The sequence below is a fragment of the Martes martes genome (genome assembly GCF_963455335.1).
Source record: "Martes martes genome assembly, chromosome: 5".
NCBI classification, from domain to species: Eukaryota; Metazoa; Chordata; class Mammalia; order Carnivora; family Mustelidae; genus Martes; species Martes martes.
Genome location: NC_137892.1, coordinates 109,644,514 through 109,659,571, shown reverse-complemented (window position 1 = coordinate 109,659,571; position 15,058 = coordinate 109,644,514). Strand labels below are relative to the sequence as shown.

At 38.4% G+C, this 15,058-nt stretch overlaps 1 protein-coding gene across 1 annotated transcript in view; it reads left to right on the top strand.

Annotated features, from left to right (window-relative positions):
- Positions 1-6,474: 6,474 nt before the first annotated feature.
- The window catches only part of TENM2 (teneurin transmembrane protein 2), a 1,113,787-nt gene continuing 1,105,203 nt past the window's right edge, over positions 6,475-15,058 (top strand). Inside the window, exon 1 of the mRNA XM_080804500.1 lies at positions 6,475-6,598. The gene's annotated coding sequence lies outside the window, so the exon portion shown is untranslated. The remainder of the gene's footprint in view (positions 6,599-15,058) is intronic.

Genomic DNA, 15,058 nt, shown 5'->3' with positions numbered 1-15,058 from the left:
TTTTTTTAAGATTTTATTTATTTATTTGACAGAGAGAGATCACAAGTAGGCAGAGAGGCAGGCAGAGAGAGGGAGAAGCAGGCTCCCTGCTGAACAGAGAGCCCAATGTGGGGCTTCATCCTAGGACCCTGAGATCATGACCTGAGCTGAAGGCAGAGGCTTAACCCACTGAGCCACCCAGGTGCCCCAAAACTCACTTCTATAACTGGAACTGTTAGCACCATGTTGAAAGTATTACACTGAACTCTTTTTTTTTTTCCTTTTCCTTTTTTGCCAGCATAGAAACACCCTTTAATACTCAACATCTAACCTTTAAAATGAGAGCATTTTGAGATTATTTTTTTTTCCTAGACTACATGCCTGAATTGCCTCTTAACGTTGTGAGATTTACAACAGGTTTTCTTTAAATATTCCAAAATTTCTCGTATAAAGTCATGCAACATTATATATTTCACAAAATATTTCCTTGGAAATTTAAAGACTAAAATAGAACTTATGTGACTAGAGCTAATATATGATGTGCGCGTGGTGTTTTATTTATTTATTTATTTATTTATTTATTTATTTTTTTAAGATTTTATTTACTTGACAGAGATAGACACAGCGAGAGAGGGAACACAAGCGGGGGGAGTGGGAAAGGAAGAAGCAGGCTTCCCAAGGAGCAGGGAGCCCGATGCGGGACTTGATCCCAAGACCCTGGGATCATGACCTGAGCCAAAGGCAGACGCTTAATGGCTGAGCCACCCAGGTGCCCCGCGCGTGGTGTTTTAATACAACAATTATGAAGGGAGTAAATGTAGAAAAGAACAGTTATTAAATACCTGCCATGTGCTACATTTAAACATTTTTTCAGTGTAATGAAAATCATTTTATTTAACATAAAAACAAAGTCCTCTTTACTCCTGAAAACTGAGGTCCCAAGAGGTTAACTATCTTACTCAGGTTTGCACAGGTAAGAAGAAGAACCATATTTTTTAGCCCTATCTGTTATTACAGATACTGATCCACTAACTGAAATATTCTGGACAAGCAAAAATATGGATGATTCTAGAGAAAGCATAAGTTTTATTATGAAGAATACGATAGGAGAAGCGATGATCTAGTGAATTAATTACATCAATTTTTAAATTACGGATTTTTTGGTAAACTGTTGTCACTTATGCTGAAGTGTGAATAGTGTGCTTATCGATGTTTGCCAGTTAACACTGGATGTAGATTTGGGTTTTCAAATCCCTAAGTATATAAATCAATGAGATATTTGTAACGCAGAATAAGAAAAGTAATAAAATGCTGTTTAAATTTTTGAGTAGTTCATTTGAAAAACTGAGTGGGAATATCTTTAAATGGCTTAGTTTACTATCAGAAAACAATTACAAAAGAAGAAAAGCAGTCTGGAGAGGTCTGTTGTATTATTAGAACTATGTAATCCAAGATGAACAAATTGAACAGAATTTAGGTGAAATCAAACTTTTTAATGGGTTACTGAGAAAATAGGGATATATTGTAGGTTCAGGTCCAGACTACCACAATGAAGTAAATATCACAATACAGCAAGTCAAATGAATTTTTCAGGTTCCCAATTCGTATAACTATTATGTTTCCACTATACTGTAGTGCATGAAATGTGCAGTAGCATCATATTTTTTAAAAAATGTACATACCTTAATTAAAAAATACTTTATTGCTAAAAAAAGTGCTAACCACCATCAGCTTTCACTGAGTCAATCTTTTTGCTGGAAGAAGGTCTTGCCTCAATGTTGATATGTGCTGCCTGATCAAGGTGGTGGCTGGCAAGTTTGAGTGGCTGTGGCAATTTCTTAAAATAAGACAAGGACATTTGCCACATCTCTTCCTTTCCTGAACGATTTCTATGTAGCATGTGATGCTACTTGATAGCATGTTACCTACGGTAGAACTTCTTTCAAAATTAGAGTCAGTTCTGTCAAACCTAAACCACTGCTTTATCAACCGTTTATGTAATATTCTAAATGCTTTATTGTCATTTCAACAATAGTCATAGTATCTTCACCAGAAGTAGATTCCTTCTCAAGAAATCAATTTTTTTTGCTCCTCCACAGGAAGCAACTCCTCATCCATTAAGGTTTTATCATGAGACTGCAACAATTGAAATATAATAATAATGAAAACATTTGAAATATTGCAAGAACTACCACAATTTGACAGAAACATGAAATGAGCACATTTTATTGGAAAAATGGCATCAGTAGACTTGCTAAATGCAGGGTTTCCACAAATCTTCAATTCATAAAAGTATGGTATCTGTGAAGTACAATAAAATGAAGCACAATAAAATAAGGTATGACTGTATAAGGAAAATAAGCCATTATATTATGATGAGTCCAATTTGACTAGAAAACCAATAGATAAAAAATATTGTTAAAAGGTCAATTTAATATAAATTAAATATCATCATACATAATATAAATTATAAATAAGTCAAAATGTAAGGTATTTAAATGGATATTTGCGTGTGTGTGTGTGTGTGTGTGCGCGTGCGTGCGCATGTGTGTGTTTGTGTAGGTCTGTGTGTGTTGTATACCTGCATACCATATCTAGGTCCATAGAAAATGGGTTACAAATGTAGGCATCTTAATAAAGAATGTAAGAACACAGAGCCACGATCACACAAGGAATAAACTATCAAGAAAATAGGGAAATAAATATAACAGTTGATTCTCCTTCCTTGTGGTAGTTATGCTCTATCAAGTTGCTGGAACACTGAATTAGCAAATAACTGAACCATTGCCCCAAGGGGAAATACAGGATTAGATAAGTGCAAGCCTCAAGTCCCAACATTTTCATCAACCAATCAACAGATCAATATGTAACCTTGTTTTATGTGTGTTTCTGTTTAAGAACATCTTATTTAATATATGTTGTTGATTCATTAACATTGAACTCATGGCAGACAGCACTATAACTCCTGCCTGACCAAAGCTTATCTAGCACATGTATTTTCTCTGTAAGGCACAGAACAGCCTTCTAGCACTTGGGATTACTAGACAGCACTTATGTACTATGCTTGGAGTCATTTAAAACAGCAAAATCAGCAAGAAAAAGCACAAAAATGTATAAAATATGGTACTATATAGACAGTGAAAAGGACTTGGTTGTAATATGAGCACTGAAATAAGAAGATGGGGCATCTCATGCATTAGGCAACTCAAATTATTCACTGCTCTTCATGACTGTAAAAGTGCTAGGAGTCTTGATTATGGGGTTACAAATAAAGGAAGCCAAAGTGGATAAACCTATGGTCAGTAGTTGATGTTTCAATATTTTACCTTATTTGGAAATAATCTAGGTATTCAATGAATACCCAATATTTAACTTATCTCAGTATACCCTTAAAGTTTTCAGTTACCAAAAAGGTTTTGGAAACTATTTTTAAGTAGACATACCATCAGCATAAATATCATTGAAAAGTATATTTATAAACTTTTATGTTACTTACATATTTCATTTGTTAAGAATTATGGTTAGATTATTTATGAAAATTCATGAGATACTAAATGTCTAACCATCATCTTGTTATCTGTTATCTTTCTTGCTGACGAATTCTGTAACAGAGACACCATGAGATTGACTTTTAATAAATCTGGGTAGAATAAAAGTATTATATTTAATGCTGATAATTCTAAAAACATGCCAGTTTTAATTTACACCAACAAACTTAAATTAGCTTTTATTTACCAAACATTATCCTAGATCACATGAACTTGAAAATCATCTGGGTTAGTTTCTACATTTATGAGAATATACTTTATTTATATAAATGTTTGTCTTTACAAATCAATTTTGGTAATACCATCTGCAGGTGGAAAAATATCATCACATATCTGTAACATATATACATAGACATACATAATATACAGACACATACCACGATCTTAGAGCTTTGATTTTGAAATTTTAGCCATGAGAGATGTATGATAATGGAAAACTCACTAGTTTATAAAAGAACAGTTGAATCCAAATTGTGTTCTGGCAGATAGAATAAGTTAAAGTTACCTGCTCAGATGGCTAAAAGCTTTTACTAATATTTGTGGAAAGATTTTAAACATTTTTTATTCACCTAATTTCCATATAGCATTCTCCCCTCCCTTCTCCGACCTCCCCCCTCGCCCCCCTTCTTTTCCTTTAGAAGAATTTCCTCCGAAGTTTGCATATTTTTTTTTTTAAGATTTTATTTATTTATTTGACAGACAGAGATCACAAGTAGGCAGAGAGGTAGGCAGAGAGAGGAGAAAGCAGGCTCTCCACGGAGCAGAGAGCCCGATGCGGGGCTCCATTCCAGGGCCCTGGGATCATGACCTGAGCCAAAGGCAGGAGCTTTAACCCACTGAGCCACCCAGGCGCCCTCGAAGTTTGCATATTAAAAGATGGCTCTGAGTTCCTAGGGAAGAGCAGGTAGAATACTCCTATCTCAAAGGCACAGAGGAAGTATGTAAATTTCTCCAAGAAAGCCTTTGTTCCTTAAATCTAGATCTTTCACAATATGTGAAAGTCTTTTGAGATGAATAGGGAAGGTTTGGGGATTGGCAAAAGGATAGGTGGTGTTTGAATTGTTTCTAGAACCATGTTTCTGTTCTTAGAAAGGCTCAATTTGTAAGACAAGTACATTTTATAAGTCCTCAAAGAATTGGGTTTCAACCTGAAAGATATCCAGAAGCTGACCCAGCCATCTAACTACATTATCCTTAATTTGCTTCTTCGTATCAGGGAGAAGATCTTCAACTAAGACTGAAATCAAAAGATTCCTATATTCTAGATTTAGAGCTATGTTTCTTGAGAATGGCTTGATAAATCCTTCCACAATGGCTTCAGAATGTTTTTCTTTTCCTCTGTGTACAGATTTTCATTTTAGCTTGGAGGAGAAGGCCTGAAAAAAGTTCCTATCAGGCTGTAGTATCAGTTTCCAATTTGGCCAACTTCTGATTATAGAGCTACTTAAAAAAATCCTTTCAGATGTCTTGTTAGGTGTTAGCCCAGGACCAACAGTAAATATTCCTGACAATATTGAACCACCCCATGGGCACAAGAAGGGTCCCCAAAGAAGGTACAAAAGATAGAATCCTCCCAATGAAACAGGGGAGTGAGGTTCTTATCTCAGGGAGTCTAAGAATGAATCTCGCAGACAAAGGAGTGTGAACAAAGCGATAGAGTTTTATTAAGCAAGGATACAGAAAAAGCTCTCAGGACTGAGAGGGGTTCCAACTGGGTTGCCAATGAGGGCTTTTCATCTCAGGCCTTTTATTAGGACTTTAGCAGGAAACTTGCCAGTGGTTATGTCAGTGGCCTGGAACTAGACATGATACTTATCCATTGTGTGCAAGTCTTTGTTTCTGTGACATCTATGATCTATAAATATGTATTGCTAGGTCTGGTTAATCTCTATAGTGAACTTTTCCTTTGAGGCCTGGTTAGTTTCTGTGGTTATTTTTATTTTCTGGGGTTACAATGTAATTATTTGAAAAACATTTTAACCCTAGTAATTGGGATAGGGTGATCTAAATTTTCCTGATCTCTCTCTGTTCTGTCTCAGTGTCTGCACACCTTAAATACTGTCAGAGCCTAGTTGGGGCCCGTATTCTTTCTCTACCTAAAGTCCCATCCTTTCCCTATTCACTAAGATCCAGAGCCAGTCCCAAAGATAACCAAAAGAAATACTTAAACAATTCCCCATGAGAACTGGCAACACTTGGTAGGACCCCAGCTGAAACTGTCCTACAACTCACATCTCTATCTAGCTATATTTTGGGGACCCCTCTCCCTCAACCTCATGGCTGTTAAACCAAGTTCCTAGGACACACAATTAGACAAACAAAGCAGTAGCTGCTCCTGGGTAAGAAAGGATTGATAATCGTTATCTTTTCGTGCCAATCTGAATTTGGAAAGGAACGGACATGAAATTTTACCCTCTCTCCTACGAGGTGCCACAGGTAGAAATCTGGGAGAGCTGAGTTTGTTATTTATTTGTTCTTACCCTTTGTAGACGTCTGCCAGTTTTCCTAGAATGCCATCTGCAGGTTCCAGAAAGAATAGGGTGTCCCAGTGAGTCCTTGTCCTGGTCACCAGAAACCACAGAGGAGGAGAAAATAATTTTCCCTCTATCCTTTATAGCAAGTGCTTGGCACAGACTCCTTTCTCTCTAGGAAAACTCTTAAGTGGATAAGCTTATCTGAGGTGGTTAAAAGTTCTCCGCTGTGGCCACTGTAATGCAAGATTACCTTTGGTAAGCTTACCTACTGGTTTAGCCTTCAAAACAAAATTTTATTCACCTGTGCCCTCGTGCTTGCTGCTGATCAGCCTGACTCTCACCCATTCCCAACTCCAGGTCCAGTCCTGTTTTTAGGTCAGACCCAGTCAGACCTGAGGTCCATGGGATTGCTAAATTGGGCCTAGTCCGCCCTCGTCAGATTTTCGGAGCAGGTAGCACAAGTCACGGTAAGGGGAAGCAACACGAAGTCTGAAAGTTCATAGTGCAGAAGCCGCAGATCTGGAATCCAACAGGGACGTTCTTACCGCCTCGGCAGCTCCCAGAAGCAGCGAGAAAACAGCTCAAGGGGCTGAACAGGTAGCTATGCCGGGTTGCTCATTGCTCCTGGGGACTGTCGGGGTCTCTTTTGGTTCCGTGTTCTGACGTCAGGACTGTTGAAACATAAACTGAGGCATAGTAAAAAATTTCAGAGTTTGTTTGAGTAAAAATCACCTTAAATTGGGCAGCGCCACAGCGGAAGTGGTCGGGAGCCCTCTACACGGCGGAAGTGGTTGGGAGCTCAGGGAGAGACTTTGTGAGAAAAGGCGGAAGCAAAGTAAGGAAAGTATTGACTGGCGACGGCGTAAAGCCTCTGGGCTGTCGGTGACTGGTTGTCCTTAGCGTTTGATTTTGTAACCTTGAGGCATTTATAGGCTCAGAGTTTGGTTTGCTTATGTCTGTTGCCGCAGCATTAGCGCCCCATCCGTCTTGTGTCGTCCGTACGTAACTAATTTAGCACTGATTATCTTCCGTAAGTGTGGTGTTTTTGATTTGGAAGTCATTTTTGTAAGCGGAGCAGAAGATGGACTGCCCAGAGCACTGATATTGCCCGTGCATGATGAAGTAGCACTTTTTTCAGAGTCCATAAAGTATAGGACACCAGCATTTGTCTTCGAGGCAAATTGTAAAAGATTTTAAAAACTCATTGTCCTTGGTATTGGCTAGTGTGTTGTGTTGGGGAGAGGGTCGCCAATCACTGGGAGTGGATAGTGCTGCGGATCTTAAGAGGCTTATAAGTTTTGATCTCACACATTGAACCTTTTATTCTAAGAATGATCATTGGACAGAAAGATACATTTGGAAGGATGGTTTAATGAATCATTTAAAATAAGGGCAATTTAAAAACAATTGACTACCAATAACAGTTTAACTAATGACAACAAAATGTTCAAATACTATGCAGCCCTGAAAATTTAATCTTTTTAAATAACATGGAAGAATATTGAAATACTATATTTTTAAAAAGTATATATAGCCTGATCCTAGTATAATTCTTTTTTATATGCACCAAAGAACATTAAGAAAAAGGTGAGAGGGACATATGAGTAAATGTTAATAGTGGCTATTTCTGGGGAAAGAGACAGGAGATCATTTGTATTTTCTTATTTTTTTCTGTATTCCTACCATAATTTTATGTTACTTTTATATTAGAAAGTAAGGAAGAAAACAAGTGAGGAGATATTAGAATGTGATACCCTGTCTCCAGATGGACATGCTTGTCTTGGATGTAAAACCATCTTATTCTTGCTGAAAATGTGAATATCTTCTTGTTTATGAGGATTTAATATCCTCCAGCAGAAGATGGTGCTATTTATAACAAGTATTACGGACAGCCAACATGAAGGGGAAAAAAATATCTTCAGGAAACAAAAGACACTTTTTTGTTTTTTTGTATATTTTTTTCCACTACTACCTAGATCACTTTTTTAGATTCTGTTTATGAAACATTTCTCATTTCAAGTAACTATTAATTTAAAAATTACTAAATGTTTTGGGTCAAACTTTTAGGCAAGTATAGTGTGTTAAATATGTGGTAAAAATAAGTTTGTGAGTCTTGTTTTCTAAAAGCTTCAATTTGGAAGAACAAGTTGGTTCTTTAAAAAAAAATGAAATAAGTGATATGGAATTCAGAGGAAAGAGTTATCATTGTAGTTATCATTGTGGGCAGAACGCATAAAGGAAAGCATCAGAGAATGGATGGCACAGAATGAGCCATGAATAATGGCTGGGGATTTGATAAGCATACTGCAGAATAATAAAAAGGACTGCTTATTGAGGGCCTATTACATACCAACTACTGTGCTAGACTTTCACTGTAACCACTTCAAAACATTTACTACAGTGTTATCCAGGAGCTGATATCATCTCATTTTACAGATGAAGAAAAGTAAGACTCAGAGATACTAAACAATTTTCCCAAGGTTAAGTAGCTAATAAGTAATAGCAGAAGGACTCCAATATCACTCTCCCTACCCTGCTCTGTCTCCTCCTCCTTCTCATCAAGTCCTAATGCCAGGCATATGTTATTCAGTTGTCACCTCTCAAAAATGTGGGTTTCTTTTGCAAAAATGGTGTTAAAGTAGCTAGCCCAGGGAGGCTAAGTATCTGGTGGTGCTGGGGACAAGGTGTGTTTAATGTAGAGCTGAGGTTTGATCAGTGACAGCTCTTAGATGTGACAGCTTTATGAGCTTGAACAAGTTACTGAACTTTTTAGGGTTATAGGATCCCATGTGCAAAAGTGCTTTCTTCATGGGCAATTAGGAAGAGTCAAGTTATTATTATGTGTAAAAGTGCTTAAAACAGGGACACCTGCGTGGCTCAGTGGGTTAAAACCTCTGCCTTCAGGTCAGGCCATGATCTCGGGGTCCTGGGATGGAGCCCCGCATCTGGCTCTGCTCAGCAGGGAGCCTGCTTCCTCCTCTCTCTCTCTGCCTGCCTCTCTGCCTACTTGTGATCTCTGTCTGTCAAATAAATAAATAAATCTTTAAAAAAAAAGTGCTTAAAACAGGGATATAGTAAGTACTCGATGACTACTTTTTAAGTGATTATTATTAGCAGCAGCAACAGTAACACCACCACCATCATTATTAATGTTATTACTGTAGCTCTGTTACCAAAAAAAAGAAATGAATATCACCAGTGGTTCAGGAGGACATTTCAGTAGCTAGTAGAACAGTGAAACAAAACAGGAGAGGTCGCTCCCATTTCACCTTTCTCTGATACATCCATTACTTCAAGAAGAGCATTTTGTGGGGCACCTGTGTGGCTCAGTCAGTTAAGCATCTGCCTTTGGCTCAGGTCATGATCCAGGGGTCCTGGGATCAAGTCCTTCATCAGGCTCTTTGCTCAGTGGGGAACCTGCTTCTCCCATTTCCTCTGCCTGCACTGCCCTGCTTGTGCATGCTCTCTGACAAATAAATAAATAAAATTAAAAAAAAAAACACGAATAGAATCTCAGTTTATGTCTACACTGATCTTAACCGTTCTCTCACATTTGCTAATTTCTCTGTTCTAGGAAAAAGACTCAGATTCAGCTTCCATTAGTCACTGTATCTAGTTTGAAATTAAGAACATTTTAAACATTACATTTGTTTATACAAGTACTTTCTAATCATAGCCAATAATATTTTTTATATTTAAAGTTTTTATAAATGACTTTTAAAATAGTGGGCTTAAGAAACAATTCATTAAGGTAAATAAAAATGCTAAGGAATAATGGCAATGATGTGAGATGGTGGCCATTGGGAAGGTAATGATGGAAATGGGGTTGGAAAATACCACGCTATAGAAGCTGGGAAACAAATGGAGTGAGCACACTGCAGGGGGGAACCACTGTCATCAGAATGGAGGGTTTACATAGAGAATGAGTGCAATAGAAGGTTGTTAAGGGGCACCTGGGTGGCTCAGTGGGTTAAGCCTCTGCCTTCGGCTCAGGTCATGATCTCAGGGTCTTGAGATCGAGCCCTGCATCAGGCTCTCTGCTCAGCAGGGAGCCTTCTTCCCCCCTCTCTCTTCCTGCCTCTCTGCCTACTTGTGATCTCTGTCTGTCAAATAAATAAATAAAATCTTTTAAAAAAAGGTTGTTAAAACTCTCATTTTTCTCATTTCACTATGGAGTACTGAAAACATGGGTTCCTGAGGCAGCACTGGTCTATAGGCTATCACTGGGGAATCCTGTCTCTAAACCACAGCACTCAAGTGAGGGCTATAAGAGGCTGCTTCTCTTTGTGACTTAAATTCAAGAAATCTTGCTGGAATAGCCAATTTTATTCAGGCTTTCCACATTAGGAATCTAAGCTCTTGGAGGGCAGCAGCTGTGTCTGAGTTCCTTTTACTTAAATCCTCAGTGCCTAACCAAGGGCTCGGGACATAATAGGTTCCCAGTAAGTATTTTTCTGAGTGAATGAGTAATTTCTATCCATTGAGGGTCTCTTACCGAGTTCATTTTACATTTATGTGACTGTATCTAAGGACTTCAATGGGACTGACATAGAGAGAAAAAGTGAATTAATTCAAAATAATAGCTATTTGACCTTCAATGAGGTCAGCAGTGTCACTGAAGAAGTGTTTTGGAGACCCGCCACTGTCAGATGAAACATCAGTAGCACAAATTGAGATATTAAATCAATTCAAGAGGCCCAAAGCGCACATAGTTGTCACTCCTGCGTGACGTATAAGGGGCTTCAGGAGAGGAAATGTTACTGACCACTGAGTTTCCTTAAAGTACCAAGTCAGTTTTAATCATCAGGAGTCTTCATGGATTAACAGCTGTGGGGTGGGAAAACATGTCAATAGGGTAATGGAGAGCAAAGAGATTATGCTCCCTCATAGTGACATTGCTATTTTAACCAACTCAGAGTAGGATGATTCATGAAACAGTTCTGTATTGTGTGTGTGTGTGTGTGTGTGTGTGTGTGTGTTCCAAGTTAAGATAGTCCAGGGAAATTCTTTCAGAAAAGTTACCTCAGGGCCTCTAGTCTATTCCTCTAGAGCTTCCGCTTTACATAAATCAAATACTAAGGATCATCGGTTTAGAAAAGGACATGTGAAATTAGCCATTTATAGGATAATTCTACTTTTGGTGTTCTTCCTAATTCAGGTATAAGAAATGGTAGTGACTTTTGGTAGGGGCTGAGGAGGGTTACAGATATTTTGTAGTAAAAGATGCCCATCACACTCTGCCAGGTTCTTTGTACAGTGGTAAGTTCCACCTGCCACTATTTGCCAAACAAAACCCCTCTGCCTATACTGAATGTTTTAAAGGTGTATCTCTATGACATCCAGGATTTTGCCTCTCACTATGCAATCAGTTGTGAGATTGGTTCAGAGAGCCATTTTAATTCTTTATGTATACAAAACAGATTGAGACTGTTCCCAAAGTGTAAATATATTTTAGACCAAATGTTGAAATTCAGTGACAACACCAGTAGTGATAATAAAATCTGGAACTTAATAATAACTAACATATAGAGACCACATACTGTCTTGGGCCAGCTCTGATAAGGACTAAATGTACATCTCATTTGATTCACACAACACTCATTGGGACATTCCAGACTCAAAACTTCTGTACTCCCTGAAGCTTCTCTTGATCAATGAGACTTACCTAAATTTTTTCTCAGCTTTTGCCTCCTAACCAAGCTGGACCCAGCATTGAAATAACACTTAATTTACAGTGTAATTCAAGGTAGCATTATATTTAATATAAAACAGAAAACCAAATTTGTGTCTATCAGAACCCAGACTGGTATTATGTATTGTGTATGGCAACTTTCTGAATAAGTGCTACTCGGTGAATGTCGCGATCAGACATACTGGTGGGAAAGAAAAGTATTGCACATATGTTTTTATTGTATGAGGCTCTTAGTCACAACATCACCTACAACTTCTTTAACATAAAGGTGCTAGTAAGTCATTTGCCTGACTCAAAGCCAATAGAATTATTTATTATAAAATTTATCAATTCCAGATCATGAACTCCAAATTGCTCTTTTGTATCCTTGAAGGAGACCTTAGGTGGTAAAGAAATTCCCCTGACCTTGCAGTGACTCCAAGAGACAATTTAAAGGCAAGACACAGCAACATTCAAGAAAATCTCAACATAAATTTGAATGTACTCCAGAAAGGGGGTCATTGTTGTCACCATGGTGATTTTATTCTTTCCTGGACTGAGCTCAGAATGAAAGAGGAGGAGTTTTCAAAGGAAAGATGCTGATATAAATGAATCAAAAATCTGGGCATGGTATCGAGCTGTTAGTAGAAATTTGGTGCTTGGTTTGAAGTTTTGAGCCCATGTCTGGGATCAGATACTCAAGATAATTGACTATTAGGTAGCCTGAGAAAGCACCATTCTATTGTTAAAATATTTGTAAGTAATTAGAAAGTTATCTTATTATCAGTACTCTGCTGAAAAGCATTATACTCACACAGGTCTTTCCTCAACAAACATTTGGAATGTATATTATTCCTATGAAATGTGCAAAGTGCATTACATCCAGTATTTCACTTAACATTTAAAAAATCTGTGAGGTGGAGACTATAATTATTCCCATGTTAAAGATGCAGAAGGTAAGGCAAATGAAAGATAGAAAATTTCTTTTGACCTTTGGTTTGTGTCTGATTTTAATCTTTTTCCCCCCAGTGTTGTATCCTTAGAAAAAATCAGGTTAAAAATTCCCATCCTCTTGGAGCTTGGGTTCTAATGGTTTGCCTAGGTCACACAGCTAGTAAGTAGCCCATGTGAGAGTCAAACCCAGGTTGAAATTCATAAACCCTACTGCAATTAACTAGAATCTACCTATCAAAGCATATATAAGTATTACATGATGTTAGAAGCTCTGTTTAAGACTGGTCAAACCTACAGGTCAAATTTTTTAATGATACAGGTAGGAAGACCCCTGGCATGAATCTAGAGTGCTCATAGAGGTATCATTAGATGTGTGCCATATTATAAGAATTTCGGGAATCCACTACGAAGAAGGTAACTTCTTTCCTATTACATGGGACCCAGAAGCCGGTCTGGACTTCTGGCAATTTCTGTCAGCCACAAGTGGAGCATGATTCTGTTCTAGCTAGGAAGAGCCTTCTCTTAAACTGAGCACATGAAGCAGAAATTTATCACAACCAACCCTGGCTGCCATTGTGGTGACAGATGTCACAGCTAGGCCTCCCTCAAACAATCCTGGAACGACTCTCTGGAATTCTGCATGTGCCAACAGTCATTTTCAAACACAAAAGTTTTTTGCTTATGCTTTCCCTCTTGCTTTCCATGTCACCTTCATCACCTAGTTCTTTCCTCAGTTACTCTGAATTCTGACCTTTGAAATTGTGGGGCACAATTATTTCCTTTTAGAGAAAAACAGTGAGACTCTGGCAAAATGAATATATTGATAATGTTTTTCAGCATGTAGACATACTGACCGTCTTCCTTATGGCCCTGAGGTCCTACGATTGTTCACCTCTTAACCAAAAAACAAGCAAACAAACAAGCAAACAAAACCCCAAAACCTTCCTTTGTTTCCTTTTCAAATACTTTGGAGAATTCCTAGCCAGTATCTTCATTTCCCTGAAGAAAATGTATGGGAGCCAGCTGCTAAGTGCTGGTGTTTGCACGCACCTGTTTGTTTATTTTTTAAAATGTAATTGGGAATATGCCTAGAACCATCAGTCTGTTTCTGTAGTGCACTCTAAGCAGATTTAGGCACACAGAAGACAATCACAGCCTTGTATTGTGCATTTATCGCACGCATAGTTCTCTAGTTGGCATTTTGCAAGGATATAATGATCAGAAATGCCTGGAACACAAACTTCAAATGGGGAGATGAGGTACTAAAAAGTAACCGAAACATTAATGAAAAAAATAGTGTAACTCCTTATCAAGGATTACAACACTATCATTGGCTTTTAATACTGGCTGCCCTTTAATATCATCTAGGAAACTTGGAACTGCACATACAGCCTGGAATCTACCATCAGTGATTGTGATTTAATTGGTTGGGGGCATGGCCCACATATCCAGATTTTGCAGAAGCTCTGCAGGCAGTGTTATGGAATTGGGCCTGGAACCATCTCACTGCCTACCACTCCCACCTCTCCTCTGGGCATCTGCCCCCATACTCCTACATTGCGGTCAACTGTCCTGCTTTCTGTTTGAACATACAAAGCCCGTTCCTTCTTTAGAAACTTTGTCCTATGGTCTCTCTTCTACAGAAATGCTCATTACCTAGGTCTTTGCATAGCCACTCCATTTGTGCTATTTGGCTCTCAGCTCATGTGTCCTCTTATTGGAATCTCTATGAGCAGGACCTTCTAGACCTGCGCAGTCCCGAATGAGGGTGGCCTTAAATAGGGCACCATCTTTCCTATCAGTACTCTCTCTAATTCCTCTTGAATCAACTGGTTTTATTTTTTATCCTTTTCAAGTTACTAACTGAAACCAATTTGTTTACTCATGCCACTCATATCACTAAAAGGTAGGGACTGAGAGAGCAGGGGCTTTCTCTAACTTATTCAGTGTTTATTTCTGGTACCTAGAATAATATCTTGCAGCCGGTAAACATTTGTTAAATGAATGGCCTGTGTGTAGTGTATGAAGCTGAGAATCTCTGCTATCAGGCAATAATATGAGGTAGTTGAAGTTGATCAGGAAATCTTAATAGCGGAGGTAGGGTTCTAAGTAGATTTTAAATTTTTTTTTTAAATTTATTTATTTGTTAGAGAGAGAGAGCGAGCGAGCACAGGCAGACAGAGTGGTAGGCAGAGGCAGAGGGAGAAGCAGGCTCCCCGCGGAGCAAGGAGCCCGATGTGGGACTGGATCCCAGGACCCTGGGATCATGACCTGAGCCAAAGGCAGCCGCTTAACCAACTGAGCCACCCAGGCGTCCTGGTTCTAAGTAGATTTTAAATAAAGATGGGTCTTGATAAGACCTTGGAAGGATGTTCTGTTAGGGGAATGATATTTCTTAAGAGCCAAACCAAGTTACCTCAGAGTAGAGCAAG